The 8452-nt window shown below is 42.8% G+C and overlaps 1 long non-coding RNA gene across 1 annotated transcript in view; it reads right to left on the bottom strand.

Annotated features, from left to right (window-relative positions):
* Nucleotides 1–1365: 1365 nt before the first annotated feature.
* Nucleotides 1366–8452, bottom strand: part of LOC132342572 (uncharacterized) — a 51443-nt gene continuing 44356 nt past the window's right edge. Inside the window, exons 2-4 of the long non-coding RNA XR_009490981.1 lie at nt 6847–6967; nt 3220–3358; nt 1366–2781 (exon numbers count right to left, since the gene is read on the bottom strand). This is a non-coding gene — a long non-coding RNA (uncharacterized lncRNA). The remainder of the gene's footprint in view (nt 2782–3219; nt 3359–6846; nt 6968–8452) is intronic.

The following is an 8452-nucleotide window of genomic DNA, read 5'->3' as shown; positions in this document are numbered from 1 at the left end:
ATGACTTATTTATTCTTCTATCACTTTCCGCTCACTGTATTCTTTCCTCCTCCTTGGCCCTGTTTGTCTTTGCAGGATCCTACCAGTGAGGGGCTCTGTACACCCCTCCCTTCTGTTCAAGGCAGGGAATCAGCCGAGAACCATCTTTTCCTTCCATATGCGATTCCCTTCTCTGGAGCCCTTCTTTCTCCACAACTTCTACTATTGAGATGCTCTTCCTATGTCTTCTTATCCTTCTTCTCTTCCTCCTCTTTCAGTAGCAGAAGGGCAGTCCCTTGCTGTTTGCCTCTCCTGTGCCCTCCTTATGCCAAGCAGGCCTTCTTGATGGGGATTCCTATCTTTCCAGAGGACCTGCTATAAATGAGGGTATCACATTTCTTACCAAACAGAGCTACTCTTTGCTTTTAAAACCAAACCAGTGATCAGCGACTACAAAGCTGTGAGTTTTACTTATGTGGCAAAGTGTTAGTTGCTCAGTCATGTCTGACTGTTTGTCAGTCCTATGGACTGTAGCCCACCAGGCTCCTCTGTCCATGGAATTCTCCAGGCAAAAATATGGGAGTGGGTAGCCATTCCCTTCTCCAGGGGATCTTTCCAACCCAGGGATTAAACCTGTGTCTCCTGCATTGCAGGCAGATTCTTTACCATTTGAGCCAGCAGAGAAGCCCCCAAGTGGTAAAATTATAAGATTAACTCTACCATGGGAATTTGGAACCCCAAAGGACCTCAGCCATCATTCATTTAGTCCAAGAGTTTTCAGACATTTTTACTTTTTTTTATATCAGAACTCTGTTTTGATCAAAGAAAATTTTAGACTGAACCAGTATGAACGCAGATGAAACTGGAACTGCTGCTGTTAGCTCTTCCATGCCTCTCCCACACCTCTACCCCCATTTCCTGATGGGAATTTAGCCCAACCTGGCAATTTACAGGTGAGAGAAGCTAGTCTCAAAGGCAAGGTTAGCTGAGAAAGCCTGGGGGCTCCATGGTCTTCATTTCTGAACGAGCAAAAGGGTAGACCCACCCTAATTTTGGCCAGAAGTTTGCAAAGTTTGCTTAGCAACATAGAAAGTCAGTGAACTAACGTTCAGTATATCTAAAATGTAACCTATTTCAAAAGGAATATGCTAGCGACATGAAGCATTCAATTAATAAAAATGTATTTGCTTTCTTAGTATTTGGGAAGAATCTAGGGTTAATCTAAAAGTTAATCTAACTTTTTAGATTCATGTGTATTTGAAAAACATTCAGAGAAATTTGGACAGATGGTTCTTTTCCTTTTCAATAAATTCTCCCTAACAAGCAAAGGCTGCAAAGCAATTCAGTCCACCATCTTTTAAGGAAGCAATGATAGCATCTACATATTTAAAGCTGTCATTAAGAAAAATTGTTGTGGGTGTTTGGAGAAGAGAAACCTCTTGAATCTGCCCTTCTCTCCTTCTGCTTTTCTTCCTCCCAAGAGTGAGAGCAGCTGTGTAGAGAAATTAGTATCTGGGGAAGGGAGGAGAAGGGCAGGGCCACAGCATCTGCCTGATGACAGGGTGGATGGAGCCTCGCTAGGGGCTGAGTGCTTTAAGCACCATCAGCTGAGAAAGTCTCTGTCACCATGCCTGCATTGTTTAAGATTTATTCATTCATTCAAGAAGTATTTATTGAATACCTGTTGTACAAGCATTGTGCAAAGCTAGAAATAAAATACTACAACAAGGCTTGATTTGCATCCTGCCCTGTGAGAGTGAAGAGGTAAATTTTCTGGGAAGTAACACAGTTCATTAAAGATAGTTAGTGGGAGTAATACACTGTTCTGGACTGCACATTTGTGTGCCCCCGCAAATTAATATGTGGAAACCCTAACCCCCACTGGGATGATGCATTAGGGAGCGGGGCCTTTGTGATATAATTACATCTTGGGGGTGGAGCCCTGATAAGGATTGGTGTGTTTATAAGAGAATGAGGGGACCAGAGCTCTCACTAAATGCAGACACAGTGAGAAGGTGCCATCTACAAGCTAGGAAACAGGCCCTCCCCATCCACGAGATCTGCTGGTGCCCTGACCTCAGACATCTCACCCTCCAGGACTGTGAGAAATAAATATCTGGTTGTTTGTGGTATTCTGTGACAGCAGACTGAGCTGACTGAGACACACAGAGTGCCGGATCCTGGGCCCGTGGAACTGTGCTGGACTCTCTGTTACTTTGTCAAGAAGCAAAGGAAACTCTCTCTTTTCACAGGATTCATCTGGCCAAGGCAACAGATGGTCCTCAGAGGTAGAAGTGTAGCTTCTCATGCAGGTTTTGAAACTTCCCAATGAACCAGATCCTGGACTACTGATCTGGGAATTTGGTAGGGATGACACAATGTTATTTTAGGGGTCACTATACTCCTAACAGGGCTTCCCTGGTTGCTCAGACAATAAATAATCTGCCTACAATGCAGGCCACCCAGGTTCGATCCCTGGGTCAGGAAGATCCTCTGGAGAAGGAAATGGCAACCCACTCCAGCATTTTTGCCTGGGAAATTCCATGGACAGAGGAGCCTGGTGGGCTACAGTCCGTGGAGTCACAAAGACTCAGAAATGACTAAGTGACCAACACTGATGATCATACTCCCAGCATGCTGGCTACGATTTGATGGCCTTAGATCAGATGTGGGTTTTCCCAGATGGTACTAGTGGTAAAGAATTCACTTACCAGTGTAGGAGACATTAGCGACACGGGTTCCCTCCCTGGGTCGGGAAGATCACCTGGATGAAGGCATGGCAACCCACTCCAGTATTCTCACCTGAAGAATTTGGACAGAGGAACCTGGTGGGCTACAGTCCATGGGTAGCAAAGAGTCAGACAAGACTGAAGCAACTTAGCATGCACCCATGCATGCACAGATAAGGTGTAGGGTGGGGAGGAAGAGGAAAAGGGAAGTTCTTTTTAACTCCTTTCATAAAAATTGAATGGGTTTTTGGCTGGAAGTGTCTTTAGGGGAGTCCACATGCTTAGCGACAGCCTGTGTAAAATATGTAACTGTTTTTACATAGCTCTTAATGAAGCCTTGGAAACTGAAAAGTCATTTAATATGCTCTCTGGGAGAGGGATTCTGTGGTGCTAAGAGTAGGATATTATAGTTTCCTCCACAAAAAAGAAAAAAATGTGCACATACACCTGTGAGACAGAGTGGAAATCACTTACTGCGGCCATAAAACTACTTTAAAGTCAAACTGTTTACCATCAGGTGACTGTCTGCTGATGCGCCTCTGGAGCCGATCCTCCTCCGCGGGCTGAAGCTGTGACTTGGGTCCCGCCTTCCAGCCCCAGTCTGTCAATGAGCAGCATTTCTTCTTGTCAGCAGCAGGCTTGTGTTCTCGCTGGGAGCCCGAGGGAGACGAGAACTCAGTTACTCACAGAGAGCCAAGAAGGAGGGGTAAGGGGGACCCCAGTGTTTATAGAACCATTTGTACTCAACTTCAGATTAGTCCTACATATTTTTAGTTGTTGGGGAGAGCTCTGCTGATAAGCTCCCAGATAAGCATATGTTGTAAACACACAATAAATGGGTTCCTGGAAAAATAAAAACCTTCACTTAAAATGAAACAAGATGAAGTGTGTATGGTGGAGGTCAGGGGTGGGTTTGGAGTTTGAATTGTATGTTTAAGGCCACTAAGGAAACTTGCTCTGCAGGGGAATTGCTTGAATCTTTTAGAGTAGATATATTAATATTCATAAATTAATACTCATCTTTTAATGTATCTTTTGTATAAATCCTGATCATCACAGGTTGTATCAGGTACACTTTAAGTGAGGCAAAATATATAACAATTTCATATTTGTTAACAGGCTCTGGTGGATTGAAAACATTTATTTTGAGATTCTTGAAACAGACTCAGATTTGCTTTTAAGTGGAGTGCTGGGAGGGCTGGAGGTGGCAGTGGGATGCGGCCTGGGCTTTCTCTTTGCCGGGCTCTGCTGGGGCCTTGAGAAGCACCTGAATTCTAGGAAAGAAGTTATAAAGCAGTCAATCAACTTGTCATTCAGATGACACAGGACACAGGGAGGGACAACCATTCTAAAAAACCCAACCCTACCACATTGCAGGGCTGCTTCTGGTTTCCAGGAAGCTTACTCTCATCTTTTTCCAGGAGTGTACTTTCACTCTGCTTAATAAAAATCTTGCTGCCTGAAACTTCTCTATGCTTCTTGACTGAATTCTTTCCTTCTGGAGGACAAGAACCGAAGAAATCACCATCCTGCCGGTGACCATGCCAGGGAAGTGGGGCTTTTACCTCAGTTGTCTTAGAGGTGGGACAGGACATCTGTACAGCAACCTTAGAAGGGAGAGCCAGAAGTAATGGTAGGACTAGTTTGATTTTCAAATTTATATCAGTAAGTCCACCAGTCTCGATATGTTACTATAAGGGTAAGACCCTAAAGCTTTTAGTGATAGACCAGGCTCTCAGGGAACATAAATTTAGCATAAATGCTCTCTTTATAGTAATCTCCAAGTGAACAGTGAGTCAGAGCCCTGTAATTTGTGCTATCAGTGTTCCACTGCAGATCTCAGCACGAACACCAAGGTTGGCGCAGAGAGGTGAGAGGCGTTCAGTCTAGAGTCCTGAGCAGCCTCTACAGCACAAGCAGAAGTGTTATCATATTTGGAATGTAAACAGCTGAGACTGGAGCTATCAAATGTCTGAGTTCTCTGGCCAAATAGTTGGCATAGGATGGCTTTGATTTGGAAGGCTCTCTTGCTGATTTTAATTAGGTAGAAACACAGTATGACTTTTTCACTCCTTGTGAATCAAGGAAGATGGCCTGTAGTGTCACTCAGTCCTGAAGAATTTCTCAAGTGCTCTTTTCTGGCTGTGAAAACAGTCTTTCACATCCAGGAAAAATATGGAAGGCTTATTGAGGGAAAACTATGCCTAGAAACTGTCAACTTTAGATTACTTTTTATACTGCAAGGATGTGAAAACAAATAGTCTTACTATGATTCTATGCGTTTTCTCTTTGGTATGTGCATGTATAGATCTGTGTGTCATCAGGGGACCCCTGCCCCAAACCAGCCCTTCATTACACTGTCAAGAAGGAGAAAGCCTGTAGGGTAGGGGAGGTGGGAGAGAAGTTGTGCCTCAAGGAATACTACCTTTTGGCTGTTCTTTCTCACTCCTGTCCAGGGGCCCACAACTTTTCCAGGAGCATGGGCCTTTCTAGTTTCCCCAACAACAAACGATCTGTGTTCATGGGATTTCCTAGACAAGAATACTGGAGTGGATTGCCATTTCTTTCTCCAGGGGACCTTCCTGACCCAGAGATCAAACTTTTGTCTCCTGCCTTGCAGGCAGATTCTTTACCCCAAACCACCAGGGAAGCCTATGTTAGGTTTTGACAATCCCAAATCAGTGCACTTATTTATGCATTCATTTATTGAAGAAATATTTGCTGTGATATTATAATTTATAAAAAACAATATATATATATATATATATATAAATATAAAATTTGGTCTTTGTTCCAGTTTCTGAAAGAGTTCCTAAAACCATTTCCTAAGTGTTAAGAACAGTTAAGATGTCTTTTGTTATGTTATGTAATGTGTTAAGATGTGTTTTGTCAGGTAATGAAGCAGCTTTTCCAAAGTGCTCTGGTAACCTAACGATGGAGGCTGGGTGCCAGGGCACCCAACAGGGTAACTAGACGGTCAGAACTTTCAGTCTCACTCTGACCTCTGGTGGCGGGGGGAGAGGACTGGAGTTGAATCAATTGCCAATGGCCAATAATTTAATCGATCATGGTTATAGAATGTTGCCTCCATAAGAACCCCTAAACGTGGGTTCTGCGAGCTTTCTGATTCATGACCACGGGCAGTGTGGGGAGGGTGGTGCACTCAGATGGCAGGGACGCTCCACGCCCTTCCCCCACATGTTGTGCTGTGCACCTCTCCATAGGCTGTTCCTGAGTTATATCCTTTCATAATAAACTGGTGATATGGTAGATAAGATATGTCTCTGGATTATGTGAGTGCTTTTGGAACTCTAATCAAACCCAAGGAAGAGGTCCTTATGAGGCAGGTAATAGATGGGCCTCAGGCTGAGCAGCTGGAATCTGTTTCCTGTGGACAGATACTCCAAGATAAAGCTAAAGGCAGGAGCCCAGAGGAGCTGCATCCTGCTTGGGTAAAAGATAAACCACATATTCTCACTCTTGAGGTCAAGGAGACCTCCCCAACTACACATGCACAGAATGGGTCCTTGTGGGTCAAAAATGGAGAGGGCACCATCCCATAATGGATGGCATCCCCCTCCCCACAGTTCTCTGTGCTGAAATCTGTATCTTGGCAGAAAGATGGGCATGCATGTCCAGGGGGGACATGGGGCAGGTCAGGTGTGGAAAAGAAATTAGATAATTGGCCAAAGGTAAGCAAAGACCTGGAAGAATGGACCTATACAGGTTACCTGAAACAATTCTCTGGTGTGTGTCTCCTCATTAGAGGGGTACTCTCACACCTTATTTCTCCCGGTGTGTATTTCTGCTTTGATTCTGTCTTAAATAAATTATTTCTCTGTGTGCTCTCCCACATATAGTGCTGTGCCTTTAATAATAAACTTTGTACAAAATAAGCTTTTGCCTCTTTGAGAAATTCATTTTTCAGATGGGGCAAGAACCAGGGCAACTTTGCCTCTGGCCCCTAGTGGACGACTCGGTAGGATTCCCGGTTTTCATCCAGGCTACCCAAGTTCAATTCCTGGGCAAGGAACTAGATTCAGCTTCAAGCCACTGCTCATTTCTCTCTCCCTGAGATCATCTGGAACCTCAGATCTGCAGATGGATGGTCAGAAGGACAGGGGCAACCTGGACTTACGCTCGGCATCTGATGTGTGTGCTGGAGGGAAGACCGGGAGGACATGAGATCTCACGCGCTTCAGGTAGATAACCTTGGAGTTGAATTGTGGGACACCCAGCTGGAGTACAAGAATTTCTTGCTGTTGTGAGCAAAAACATCCTAATTAGAACACTTATTTATTCAATAATCAGTATGGATCAGACACTCAGAATGAATTAGACACAGTGTGGATTAAGCAGTAAGGTTCAACAATGAACAAGGCAGGAGGCCCTGCATTCTGACAAAGCCTGGAGGGAGACAGACAAGTAAACAGGCAATTCTAACACACAGGGAGTGCACCCAACCAGCTCGAGTGTTAGTGAACGCTTTCAGGGCGAGACTACGTTAACTAGCACAACATTGTAAAGCAATTATACTTCAGTAAAATAAATCTCATGGATGAAAGATTTACCAGGTAAGTTCATCTTCCAGCTAGATCTTCTATCAGTAAATCCTAATGTATTTCTTGTGGAGCCTTACACATTACACCTTTTTTCCTAGTATATAACATTTGGGGACTATTCACACCAGCGTAATTCATTTTTTTTTTGTTCCTTTTTCATCTATAATAATATTGTCACATTCTTTTTTCATAACATATGCACTTTACTGAAGTACAGTTTACTGACAGTGTTCCAGATGCACACTAAGGTGACTTAGTTACCCATATACATATATATTATTTTTCAGATTATTTCCTATTATAGGTTAATATAAGATATTGACTACAGTTCCTTGTGCTATACAGTAAATCCTTGTTGTTTATTGCATATCTATTTTTAAAATTAGGAATATAGCATTCTATTCATACTAAGACAAATAAGTGGAGTCAAAATGTCATAAATTTTTTAGTTAAGCAAAAATTCATAAGTTTTCTAAGATATATACATATATTATACATGCTATATATATGTGTGTGTGTAAAAAAGCTTTTCTGGTATACTTGAAAAAGGCTTGAGAAAGAACATCCAAAAAAAAAAAAGAAAGAAAGAGAGAGATAGAGAAGCTTGTGTAAGCTTCCTGATGGGAGGGACTTGCAGTGGGAAAAACTGGGTCTTATTCTTTTACTGGGGCCTTGCTCAGTAAAACTTTTTTTTTTTTTTTAAATTTTATTTTATTTTCAAACTTTACAATATTGTATTAGTTTTGCCAAATGTTGAAGTGAATCTGCCACAGGTATACATGTGTTCCCCATCCTGAACCCTCCTCCCTCCTCCCTCCCCATACCATCCCTCTGGGTCATCCCAGTGCACCAGCCCCAAGCATCCAGTATCGTGCATTGAACCTGGACTGGCGACTGGTTTCATATATGATATTGTACATGTTTCAATGCCATTCTCCCAAATCTCCCCACCCTCTCCCTCTCCCACAGAGTCCATAAGACTGATCTATACATCAGTGTCTCTTTTGCTGTCTCGTACACAGGGTTATTATTACCATCTTTCTAAATTCCATATATATGCGTTAGTATACTGTATTGGTGTTTTTCTTTCTGGCTTACTTCACTCTGTATAATAGGCTCCAGTTTCGTCCACCTCATTAGAACTGATTCAAATGTATTCTTTTTAATAGCTGAGTAATATTC

Source organism: Bos taurus, chromosome 17, assembly GCF_002263795.3.
Source record: "Bos taurus isolate L1 Dominette 01449 registration number 42190680 breed Hereford chromosome 17, ARS-UCD2.0, whole genome shotgun sequence".
Lineage (NCBI taxonomy): Eukaryota > Metazoa > Chordata > Mammalia > Artiodactyla > Bovidae > Bos > Bos taurus.
This window is presented reverse-complemented; position numbering and strand designations above follow the sequence as displayed.